At 42.9% G+C, this 13,801-nt stretch overlaps 1 protein-coding gene across 1 annotated transcript in view; it reads right to left on the minus strand.

Moving 5' to 3' along the window:
* Window positions 1-13,801, minus strand: part of LOC124798523 — a 53,269-nt gene that overhangs the window by 20,010 nt on the left and 19,458 nt on the right. The window lies entirely within an intron of this gene.

Consider the following 13,801-nt stretch of genomic DNA (forward strand, 5'->3'; position numbering starts at 1 on the left):
ATGCTTGCTTCATGACTTCAACACTGATATGGAGCCAACCTGATGCATACCACAGCCACAGTCTGTCATTGTTGCCTACTGGCACATCGTTGATGAGAAGAAGGTTTCTGTGCGACCAGCCGTCCTCCACTGCAGGTCATCGTGGATGACCTGCAAGCTGATTGTCCAGGTGTGGCGTGTTCTTGCAGTCCCCTTGCTGACTCGTGAACATCAGTTGTTGCAGTCTTGGTCGATCCACAGGGGATGGCCAAGGCATAGTCTTCATGAGAGCTAGCATCTTGGACTCCAAGCGGTCGTCCTTATGTGAGCTCGCGATGAGATGTCTACGAGAGTGCTGAGGCGGGAGCCACACTGTACGGCAGAGTGTTTGACAGCTTCTCGTCCCCACGCCGCCACCAATACTGCACGTGGCCGTGGATCACTGACACATGGGGTGACGTCACGACTCACTCACTAATACAGACACACTGAGTAGGAAGGTAGCAGTGTTGAATGTGTTAGGCAAAAGTGTTGCAGCGTGCAAATGAAGATGACAAAGACCGACAGACATTCAGGTTACAAACACATCTCATGACACATGAGAGCTTACTTTACAGAGCTTCGAAATGCAGGCCATGCATAGTGTTTCTGGAGACGCTCAAGGATTAAGTATTGTGACAAGTGAATGACTATGTGTTGTAAGGTCATGGAGGATACCCAACAGTCGACAGATAAGTAGCAGAAATGTTATTGTGGAGATCAAGAAAATGTAATGTCTAGAAATACGTGAAAGACTGTGTACCTTACGTATACAGAACTGATCTGTCACCAAAAACTCCGTTTTCACCTACCATATCGTCTAAGCCCTTTGAGATGTTTAGACAGTGATATTTTAGGGCCATTCAATAGACCACCAGCCAGAAATATGTATGTACTAACAATTATAGACCATTTCTCGAGGTAATTTCCGAAGTTAAGGCTAGCCCATTCTATCCACAAAATAATAGAATATAATGCATTCATAGGACCGCCTTTAAAATGATTTATTGTATCAATAGCTGGCATACTGACCAGATCCCAAATCTACAATATGTATTTTGCGCATATACCTCGAAAATACATATTGGTGCAGGTGTGTCACTTTCGAGGTGGTGTACAGTCGAAAAATACTGTCCCCCTTCGATGTCATGATCCCTAAGTTAGGATCTAACTGTGAATCGCTTACAAATTTGCAAAGAAGATATGGGAGCTCTGGCAGGAAGTACAGCAAGCCAGCACTAGAGTTCTGGAACGATAGCAACAGTCCATGTAACATGTGGGTCAGTGAGTGTTAGACACCAATCACCACACGCCTAAAGGAAAGACGAAGTTCTTGGTTAAGTATTAGGGTTCTTATGAAGACACTGAAATGACTTCGCCAATGAACGTTAAAGTGCAGTTTCCGACAAAAACGTCTGTAGTCCATATTATTTGGTTTGAACCTTTTAGAGGAATGGTGGATGTATTACCACAAGTCCCAATGACTAAGGTAGGGTGCATGAAAAAGAAAAAAGTCAAGTAGCGTATGTCAGTGGACAAGCACAGTGAACATAGCTTATCCTACGCATTAAGTCCATATGACAAATAGTAGTATTTGAATTTAGTTGTGTTATTTCTAAGAGCTTTTTAATCCATGTGTTGTTCTGTTCTTGTTTGTGTGTATTGTGGATTTGTATCAGATACTGCAGGTCGTTAGAGTTGTACATTGGTTAAGTTTTGTTTCTGAGTCGTTTAGTTTTGTATACGTATGTATACGTGTTGCGGCACATCATCAATGGAAGAACAATGCACATAGTTCGCATCCAACTGTTAGACCCAGGTGTGCTATTTTCGAGACAAACAAATGTGTTGCTAATCAGTCATCAGTGGACATTGATATTGACCGTTGATGTGTGGGAGATAAGGAACGAAGTATGTAGATTGCCCCCCTCCCCCCCCCCCTCCCATGAACCATGGACGTTGCCGTTGGTGGCGAGGCTTGCGTGCCTCAACGATACAGACAGCCGTACCGTAGGTGCAACCACAACAGAGGGGTATCTGTTGAGAGGCCAGACAAACGTGCGGTTCTTGAAGAGGGGCAGCAGCCGTTTCAGTAGTTGCAGGGGCAACCGTCTGGATGATTGACTGATCTGGCCCTGTAACACTAACCAAAACGGCCTTGCTGTTGTGGTACTGCGAACGGCTGAAAGCAATGGGAAACTGCAGCCGTAATTTTTCCCGAGGGCATGCAGCGTTACTGTATGGTTAAATGATGATGGCAACCTGTTGGTAAAATATTCCGGAGGTAAGATAGTCCCCCATTCGGATCTCCAGGCGGGGACTCCTCAAGAGGACGTCGTTATCAGGAGTAACAAAACTGGCCTTCTACGGATCGGAACGTGGAATGTCAGATCCCTTAAAAGGGCAGGTAGGTTAGAAAATTTAAAAAGGAAAATGGATAGGTTAAAGTTAGATATAGTGGGAATTAGTGCAGTTCGGTGGCAGGAGGAACAAGACATTTCGTCAGGTGAATACAGCGTTATAAATACAAAATCAAATAGGTGTAATGCAGCAGTTGGTTTAATAATGAATAAAAAAATAGGAGTGCGGGTAATCTACTACAAACAGCATAGTGAAAGCATTATTGTGGCCAAGATAGACAAGAAGCCCACGCCTACTACAGTAGTAAAAGTTTATGTGCCAACTAGCTCTGCAGATGCCGAAGAAATTGATGAAATGTATGATGAGATAAAAGAAATTCAGATAGTGAAGGGAGACGAAAATTTAATAGTCATGGGTGACTGGAATTCAACAGTAGGAAAAGGAAGAGAAGGAAACATAGTAGGAGAATATGGATTAGGGCTAAGAAATGAAACAAGAAGAATTTTTCTACAGAGCATAACTTAATCATAGCTAACACTTGGTTCAAGAATCATGAAAGAACGTTGTATACATGGAAGAACCCTGGAGATACTGTAAGGTTCAAACAGATTATATAACGGTAACACAGAGATTTAGGAACCAGGTTTTAAATTGTAAGACATTTCCAGGGGCAGATGTGGACTATGACCACAATGTATTGGTTATGAACTGTAGATTAAAAGTGAAGAAACTGCAAAAAGGTGGGAATTTAAGGAGATGGGACCTGGATAAACTGAAAGAACCAGAGGTTGTACAGAGTTTCAGGGAGAGCGTAAGGGAACAGTTGGCAGGAATGGGGGAAAGAAATACAGTAGAAGAAGAATGGGTAGCTTTGACGGATGAAATAGTGAAGGCAGCAGAGGATCAAGTAGGTAAAAAGACGAGGGCTAGTAGAAATAACAGAAGAGATACTGAATTTAACTGATGAAAGGAGGAAATACAAAAATGGAGTAAATGTAGCAGGCAAAAAGGAATACAAACGTCTCAAAAATGAGATCGACAGGAAGTGCAAAAGTGCTAAGGCTAGAGGACAGGCTAAGGCTAGAGGACAAATGTAAGGATATAGAGGCTTATATCACGAGAGGTAAGATAGATACTGCCTACAGGAAAAATAAAGAGACCTTTGGGGAAAAGAGAATCACTTCCATGAATATCAAGAGCTCAGATGGAAACCCAGTTCTAAGCAAAGAAGGGAAAGCAGAAAGATGGAAGGAGTATATAGAGGGTCTATACAGGGGCGATGTTCTTGAGGAAAATATTATGGAAATGGAAGAGGATGTAGATGAAGATGAAATGGGAGATATGTACTGTGTGAAGAGTTTGACAGAGCACTGAAAGACGTAAGTCGAAACAAGGCCCCGGGGAGTAGACAACATTCCATTAGAGCTACAGGCAGCCTTGGGAGAGCCAGTCCCGACAAAACTCTACCATCTGGTGAGCAAGATGTATGAGACAGTCAAAATTTCCTCACACGTCAAGAAGAATATAATAATTCCAATCCCAAAGAAAGCAGGTGTTGACAGATTGAAAATTGGCGAAATATCAGTTTAATAAGTCACAGCTGCAAAATACTAACACGAATTCCTTACAGACGAATGGAAAAACTGGTAGAAGCCAGCCTCGGGGAAGATCAGTTTGGATTCCGTAGAAATGTTGGAACACGTGAGGCAATACTGACCCTACGACTTATCTTAGAAGAAAGAGTAAGGAAAGGAAAACCTACGTTTCTAGCATTTGTAGACTTAGAGAAAGCTTTTGACAATGTTATTTGGAATACTCTCTTTCAAATACTGAAGGTGGCACGGATAAAATACAGGGAGCGAAAGACTATTTACAATTTGTACAGAAAGCAGATGGCAGTTATAAGAGTCGAGGGACATGAAAGGGAAGCAGTGGTTGGGAAGGGAGTGAGACAGGGTTGTAGCCTCTCCCCGATGTTATTCAATCTGTATATTGAGCAAGCAGTAAAGGAAACAAAAGAAACGTTCGGAGTAGGTATTAAAATTCGTGGACAAGAAGTAAAAACTTTGAGGTTCGCCGATGACATTGTAGTTCTGCCAGAGACAGCAAAGGACTTGGAAGAGCAGCTGAACGGAATGCACAGTGTCTTGAAAGGAGGACATAAGATGAACATCAACAAAAGCAAAACGAGGATAATGGAATGTAGTCGAATTAAGTCAGGTGATGGTGAGGGAATTAGATTAGGAAATGAGACATTTAAAGTAGTAAAGGAGTTTTGCTATTTGAGGAGCAAAATTACTGATGATGGTCGAAGTAGAGAGGATATAAAATGTAGACTGGTGATGGCAAGGAAAGCGTTTCCGAAGAAGAGAAATTTGTTAACATCGAGTATTGATTTACGTGTCAGGAAGTCGTTTCTGAAAGTATTTGTATGGAGTGTAGCGATGTATGGAAGTGAAACATGGACGATAAATAGTTTAGACAAGAAGAGAATAGAAGCTTTCGAAATGTGGTGTTACAGAGGAGTGCTGAAGATTAGATGGGTAGATCACATCACTAATGAGGAGGTATTGAACAGAATTGGGGAGAAGAGGAGTTTGTGGCACAACTTGACTAGAAGAAGGGACCGGTTGGTAGGACATGTTCTGAGGCATCAAGGGATCACCAATTTAGTACTGGAGGGCAGCGTGGAGGGCAAAAATCGTAGAGGGAGACGAAGAGATGAATACACTAAGCAGATTCATAAGGACGTAGGCTGCAGTAGATATTGGGAGATGAAGAAGCTTGCACAGGATAGAGAGCTGCATCAAACCAGTCTCAGGACTGAAGACCGCAACAACAACATGCAGATTGCATGATGCGTTCATAGAATTGCACTGGAAAGCGAAGAGGAAAAAATTCCTATTGAGGTGCAGGGTGAGTACCAGGAAAAAACTCAATGCCTGAATGACACAAATCACTGATGCACCACGGACGCTAGTTCGTGGAAAAAGAGGGTAGTTGGACGCAAGAGGACACATATTAAAATCAGTACTGGGTATGGAGCATTCGAAGATATTCAGGAGCTGGATAACACAATTAGGGAAGTGCTAACACTGGCAGGCAATACCAAAACCATATTAGAGGGACATACCATGCGTTTGTCTAATTTAGCGCAAGGCGGCCTGAATAGCCAAAAGGTAACGTGATTTAACAATAGAGTTAACCAAGTACACATGGCATACAATGAAACCAAAGAATAGTGACTTGGGGAAAACATAAAACGACTGAGTTTAACCGGCAGCGCACAAGCGGTAACCACACTATTATGAGCATCATCAGATAGAATTAGCAGTGTGGGAACTGGAGTGGGTGCATTACAGGAAGCAGTTTACCATGTGGTAAACAGGCAATTGTATTCAGTATTACAACAGCCACAACAATTCTTGACAGGGTTGCAGCTAGCTGAAGAAGATGGTTCAAATGGCTCTGAGCACTATGGGACTTAACTTCTGAGGTCATCAGTCCCCTAGAACTTAGAACTACTTAAACCTAACTAACCCAAGGACATCACACACATCCATGCCCGAGGCAGGATTCGAACCTGCGACCGTAGCGGTCGCGCGGTTCCAGACTGGTGCGCCGAGAACCGCTCGGCCACCCCGGCCAGCAGCTGAAGAAGAGTTTCTTGCAGAGCTACGACGTGTGACAGAGGTTTTGTAAAGGAACTCGTCAATGTTTTACCACTCGGCAATGGTGGAAGTGAATGCGGTAGTGATGAACGCACACTACAGGTTTTATATGGGCCACCCATACGCGGTAAGATGGGGAATGATGGATAAATGGGTACAAAGAAAGCAGCGAGAGGTTTCTATATTTATGAGCATGGAGAAGCTCATGCTCTTATGTCATTAGGAGACCTACAATAGCGTTTGAAGGAAAATACCAGCATTAGTTCAGCGAGAGACACACAGGACAAGTGCAGCTGTTTCTGGGAAAAGTGGAATGTCGGAAAGAAATATTAACACCACAGCCTCATTTTCAGAAGGTAAGAACAGGCTAGACATACTCAATATTTGCTCCAGAAACTGTGCTCATAAATCGCTACTAGAATGGAACACCTCAGTGCATGACAGTGTTCGCATTAAATAACAGCGGATTTTCGGTGAACGACGCAGCTTGTGAGACTGACTCCCAGCTACATTCACTGGTACAATTGTACTCTAATTGGCCTACTCTGCATTGAATTGACCAGAGGAAACACTGGAAGTTCTGCCAACGCAAAACATAACCTACCCTAAGAACACTCTGAATCCTGATCTCATACACTCTTTAGATTTTCTTGTAGCGTCTCACCAAGGCAAAATTTCCACGGGGAAAATGTTGCAATACATTAAGCAATATCAAGGGACCCAATGTCAAAATGTGCTAACCATAACCATCAAGAGCACTACCCTTGCCGTGTTTCTGATAGTAAGCTGCGTACTCTATTTTTGTCTCAGGCACAGAATTATCCATTATCCAGATCTACCGACACATCAGATCCCTGTCGAGTAGATAATTAACATAGTATGAGAAACGTAGACGAAGAAAACGGTAAATTTGTTGTAGCTTGTAAAGACAAAGCCGGCCGGGGTGGCCGAGCGGTTATAGGCGCTACAGTCTGGTACCGCACGACCGCTACGGTCGCAGGTTCGTAGCCTGCCTCGGGATGGATATGTGTGATGTCCTTAGGTTAGTTAGGTTTAAGTGGTTCTAAGTTCTAGGCGACTGATGACCTTAGAAGTTAAGTCCCATAGTGCTCAGAGCCATTTGAACCATTTTTGTAAAGACAAAAAACAGAAAGAATGTAGCATCACTTCGAAGAGAGTTCAGTAAATCAAAACTTAAGAAGAATGGTATCAAATGGTATCAAATAGAAAATTAAAAGAAAATTCATGTGAGTCAGCACACATGAGCAAAACGGTTGGTGCAATGGGCACAATGTGCAATTATTTATATAAAAATATACACTGATGTATACACATATTCTTCTTAATTTTGTCTTGCTATTGGCTTCTCTGTAACTAGTTGAGTTTAGGTTTCTTTTTTTTATTTTGTCTTATTTGATATTTGTTCTATAAACTCAATTCGGCCAAGGCGGCTACCACTTCACGCTTCGCGCCAACAGTCCGGTTTTCCCGACCACGAGACACACGTCTTCTATTGACATGTGGTCTTGGTAATTCTCATAAACACCGTGTCCGCTAATCATAATGGTCAGAGGGTGCTGCCACCTGTTGATGATATAGTGAACTAGTGCGGCTACCATGCTGCCCGAGGCCCAGTCCCCAAAGCCTCCTCAGCTGTCAAAACACACACCGGCACGGCTGTACCCTCCTGTCATCACAAACAGAGTTTTGACGTTCGGCCGTGTCCTGCTCTTTCAGTTTGCCGGCGTGTATCGCCAATTACCGGCGTGTACCGCCTCTATACTTCATATCGAGGTAGATCGTATTTAACTAAACACTGGTTTGCAGGTGTGTAAAAAGCTTAATGGTAGATTTTATAATAATCTATGCATCCAATCTGCTGCAATAAATTTTCATAATAGTTTCCATTTATTACTATCTCTCATAATGCTCTTTGGAGCCAAAGGCTCGTTTTCAAATATTAAATTAATATTCTAAAATATATCTGTACCAAGGAACATTTATTTAAAATATTACCACTACGTGTTTCAAGTAGTGACAATCCGACCGGATATTCTCCTAAATAAATACATGGTCCATTATACCTGCGTTATGCTGTAAGAGAAGAGTGTATTTAAATTGTCCTCTGTTGCCCCTACACCCATACTCTGGAGTTTTTTTGGCCGTCATAACCAATTCTGTTCAATCCAATGTCAGAAATCAAACTTTCTCAATAGCTCCCTTACATCTGGTTGGTGTCTCTAACAGTTATACCCACACTCGATTTTTTATAAAAGCTCCCTTACACGTGGCAAACCTGCACGGGTTGTTCTATGAAGTCTTTAAACAGCACCCTTACACGACAACCGACTGTAAATCGTGACACTATAACTCTAGCAGATACATAAGTTTCAGTACTCAAAAATACTACCAAAGTAAATATGAATATATTCTCCAAACTCATAAATATCCCAAACCATCCCTATGAAAAATTCCATCGTTATCAAATCCATCAGTTCCCACTTCCTTACCCACCTGCTCTGCAAACCTCCTGCCACCCTCACCTCTTTTCGCCAGACAACAGCGTGCTCCATAGTGGCCACCGAAACTCACTATTATTGTCAAGAATGTCAACCTTGAGGTCACTGTGGAGTAGGGCATACAGAAAATCAATTCCTTCACCCTCTAAGAAATACATACTGCTATCCACGTCTGTAACAATCATGAGTGCAATAGTTTAGTCCATCTGTTCTCAGAGTCCTCCAGCAGCATCGACCAGCTAGTCCAAAACAGAGCCTTTACTTAACGCCATAAAGTAAAACCATCCAAAGCCCAGTTGTAAACTATCCACTGTCTCCAGTACAATGTGTGCCATACAGTCCAGTGTGATAACCTGCGGACCTGTTGCCATTAGATACCTCATCATCTCCACAAAGATGTAGTCATATTTGTTACCATAGATCTCAGAAACATACATCTTATCAAACCATGCCCTACACCAATTCACCCTAGCTGCATAGACTGTACCCCACTTCAATAAAACTGCCACCTACTCCCACAATCAACTGTGCATTCAACAACAGTTCATCGATCTCACTTACAGCCACCCACTTCCATACCCCACTTTCCAAAATCCAAATGGCACAACAGCAGTACATTATCTGCTTCAAAATAGTCCAGTTCACCAACACGCTTGCCCAATGGAATATAAATGCTCTTACCATCCTGCATTAAACGCACGCCTTCCTATAGCATTCAGCAACCCAATAAAACACGCGCAGTTGCCATGTCAGATGTAGATTAGGCAACCAATATCCCGACAATTATGACTTCCTTTGTGCTGCAGTCACCACAGACGCCTACTGCAGCGGCAACATAGCAGACAAGCGATGCGGGTTGCCTTATTCGCTGCGACGTCTGGCCGACGCAAGAGGAAGGATATACTCATATGGATATGGCGTCTGTTCTTTCGGACATGTCCGAAAGAACAGACACCGTATCCATATATATAGTTCTGGCAATACCAGCCACCCTCACCTTCTTCTTTTGTGCGGATGCACGCGTATTACCCGAACTCTTACGGGACTTGGTAGGAATGTCTTCCATGAGTAATGAGTGTGTTGGGGTGGGACACTACGAATGTATTTTTTTTCCTTTATTGAGTTTCGATTCCCCCTAAAGGGGGCGGGCTGGCAGCAGCTTATTACGCCGCTCTTCAACCTACAGAATTTGTTTTAAAAAGATGAAGATAATAATAAATAATAACAGTTGGCGATAAAATCGGTGACTTAAAGGTAAAATGGCAGAAAATTCTGGAGCTTAAAACATAAAACACAGGGTTGATGATGCTAATAAAATACACAGGAAGCAGAAAAATAATAGACAGACAATTAAAAAACACAGCGACAGTCTGGGTTCTGTTCGCAAAAGATATAAAATGCACACCCAGCGACAGCATGATTTCTGTTCGCAACACTGTGGAAAGACGCACAACACTGAACACTCACTTAAACACTGCACTAAAAAGTTGGCACAAATATGACATACCACACCCGAGAGCAGGTGGGGCAAACTGGTCAGATGACGGGAAAAAAAAGGGGAAGAAGGAGAGGGAAAGTGAAGGGGAAGGGGGGAAAGGAGCCAATGGAAGATGAGGATCCATAAGACTATAAGAGAGAAAGGGGGGGGGGGGTGCTGAGAGCAGACCTGCCAGGGAGTGGGGAAGGCAGAGGAGGGGAGTACAAAAGGACTCGGGGGGGGGGGGGGGGTACGAATGTAGTGTGTGGACATATAAGGTGAGAATGTGGGCCTCGCTGGAAGCGCGTGCGAGATAGTCGCTGCAGTCGCACTACCCACTGTGCCCTCGGTGGCTTAGATGGATAGAGCGTCTGCCATGTAAGCAGGAGATCCCCGGTTCGAGTACCGGTTTTGGGCACACATTTTCACCTGTCCCCATTGATATATATCAACGCCTGTCAGTAGCTGAAGGTATTAATATATAATTCTAATTTCAAGAGAAAGGAGGCGCGACGATCGACGAACTATTTCCTGTCGATCACGTGTTTGCAAATAGTCCCGGAAATATCCTTCCCCCAGGGGCTATGTAAGCCGGCGCCCGGCCGTTCAGTGGGTAGTTCTCGACTCTCCGAGTGCGGAGAAGATCGGCCGGTCAGGCGGTGTGCCACCTCGATCATCCTCTCTTCCGCAGCGTTTGAGATACGTCGCTTTCGTCGGGTTACGCTTTATACAAGCTACTACCACCCGACTTCGACGCTGAACAGTTGTATGGGTATAGAGTCGAAGGGAACTGTGATTGTAGGAATTAGTTGTTCTATGCTTAATCCGCAGAAGGGGTCCTTATTGTTTTGTTGGTTTTGAAGAGTGTGTTACTGTTAGTGGATTATTGTTGTTTGCTTAATAAGTCAGTTGGCAAAACGAGTTGGTTCTTGCTCTCTAGGTTTAGCACTTTGCACGCTGTGTGGTTCTTTAGTGGATACAGGAGCGAGGAACAATTGCCGTTCATAAACAGAGAATTCAGATATTAATTTATTCTACATCTAATGTCAAATATTAAAAATAATACATAACTTTGTTGCTGAACTTGTAGCTTCAGTTGCTAACAGTAGACTCGAATGTAGAAAAATATACACATACAAATGATTTATAAAGCTGTCACTTTTCAATACAATGTCTATATGGAAGAAGTCAAGCCCCGGCTGCTAAGAAAGTCTTCAAATGTTATTCAGTGGCGAACACACAAAAACGGGGGTAAGTGCACGAATGTTCGAATACAAGTACACTCGCCGCTAGGGCACCGGAGAGGGGACGCCTGCATGTCACTGGCAGCGGCGTAATCGTTTGTGGCAGCGCCCGCGTGCAACCGTGGTGGCTGTAGAAAACGGGGCTGCGCAACTGGCGACGAGCGTATTTCAAAGTACGGCCTATCGGGTAGACGCCGATACCTCATCCAGCAAAGTAGCCATATATCGTAGATGAAGGTGCAACACCGCGTAACTGACAAATTGCCGATTTTTCGTTCTTCAGTCAGATGATGTCGTTGACCTGTACGCGCATCGGCTCTTAACACCATAATGGCGAATTTTTAATTATTTACCATGAAAAAATTATCTAAAACAGTACCGCGTATGTGACACAGAAAAGACATAGACGGCAATACCGCCCAGAAGAAGCTCTGCTCAGTGTACACCATGGACTTACACGCCGTGAAAGTAGCTCCATTTTTAAGTGCAAGTCCAGTTTATTATAAAACAAAGTTGGCTGTTCATAACTTTACAATGGATGTAATGTCGTGATGCAGTATGTCACTGGTTCGATGAAACGCAAGGTGATTTGGTTGCATTATGTTTTGCCTCATGCATCGTGGACTCCCTATCCAGAACGATTAAGAAAAATCCCGTTCAAGTCATTCTGTATTCTGACGGCTACACTTATCAGAACAGAAATGTAATGTCATCAAACGCTCTTTTAAGATTATCAGTTGATACTGGAGTACTGATTACACAAAAGTTTTTGGACAAAGGCCATACTCAGATGGAATGTGACTCAGTTCACAGTTCAATTGAGTGCAAACTTAAAGGACGTGAAGTAACACTTCCTAGCCAATACGCTATGTTACCTAAAGAAGCGAGAAAAAAGCCATTCATCAACTACGCAGAGAAAAGTTTGTGGCTGTACGACTCAATTAGGCCTGGAAGAGCTGTAAAAAATGAGCCTACATTTACCGATCTGAGGGCGCTACAGTACTGTCCAAATGGTATTATTTATTACAAGTGCTCCTTCAACGAAGTGTGGCAAGAATTACCCAGGTGTCCGAGGAAAATTCTTGGAGATGTTTGCTTCCCGAAACTGTAGAAGGAAAGACTGAAAATCAAGAAATCCAAATGGGATCATTTACAACAACTTAAATCTGTTCTTCCTAAAGACTGCCATAGTTATTATGACAACATTCCTTATGAATGAAAATTATCGCGGAGGTAACTGTGTGACGAGTATCTGTGCAGTGTAATTCTCTGTTGCTGCTTTGAGTGACGTTTAGGATTTTTCTTGAAGAAATGTGCAGACATTATCGGAACTATGTAATCAGTACATTTATTTAAAATGTTTCTATGAAATCTTTCAATAAAAAATTATTAATGCTCCAAAACGTGTTCTTACTAGTTTCCTCAGCACCAAATACCACCGTAAATGTGTCAAGTCGTGTTGGGAGACTGACAAACGCGTAAGTAAAAGATCATGGCATAAATACCGAGACAATTCCGCGTATGTGCCGTAATTAAGCTTTCTGAAGCGGTTTTTTTTTTTTTTTTTTGTTTCACATTTTTATTTGATCCAATATTTCCCTGTAGCGCTACCATGCAAATTAAGCGCCGCTGTGAAATGTAATAGGCATTTTAGATAGTTTTTTGTCTAACATTCACCTGTGCTCCGTATATATCTATCCGAGTCAATCCAGCCCATATAATTTCGTCTCTGCATTTTTGTTGTTCCTATGCAGAACTTAACTGCTGATGTAACCTGATAGCCTTCCTTTTAGGAGACTTAATATGCTTCCTTGACACACCCAAATCAAAGTGACTCCACTACCAACTTCCTCAGATGCGTAACTGCACATGCCCTTCATCTTATTGGAAGCAATAACGACACATTCCAACTGCCAATCCCGTTTCTCACACATCCCACAATAACCAACCTAAAATAAACCTACAACACCACCATAAAATCTGATATGCCTCCTGGGAATTTATCCATACACCACCTTGTCACTTTCCACCCCGCGAAAATATTTGCAACACTATTCCTTTCCTACAACAAATTTTGACAGCAGCTGCGACCACCCACGCACTCCCCCCCCCCCCCACACACACACACATACACACACACACACACACACACACACACACACACACACATACACGTCCGATCTGTTCAACTGACTTCTCCTCACATGATAAGTTCTTGAAATGTTTAAAGAATCCCACAGACACAACCACTCCTTCCTCTATACCTATCACCAGGTCGCACTAACATGCCACCAGCAATTACAGGGAGACGTCCGAAATATCCTGGACTGGCGACATACATGTTCTTAATACGGCACCTACCATAAACTCAAGTAAATATTAGAAGCCTTTCCATAGAGTTACCAGCATAATCCTCCCTGCACTATCCAATTCTTCTCAACAATCAACCCCTCCTTAACAATCTAAGAACAGGAAAACTTCTCGCCTTCTACCTCCAAAACACACTCGCTA

The sequence above is a fragment of the Schistocerca piceifrons genome, chromosome 5 (genome assembly GCF_021461385.2).
Source record: "Schistocerca piceifrons isolate TAMUIC-IGC-003096 chromosome 5, iqSchPice1.1, whole genome shotgun sequence".
Taxonomy (NCBI): domain Eukaryota; kingdom Metazoa; phylum Arthropoda; class Insecta; order Orthoptera; family Acrididae; genus Schistocerca; species Schistocerca piceifrons.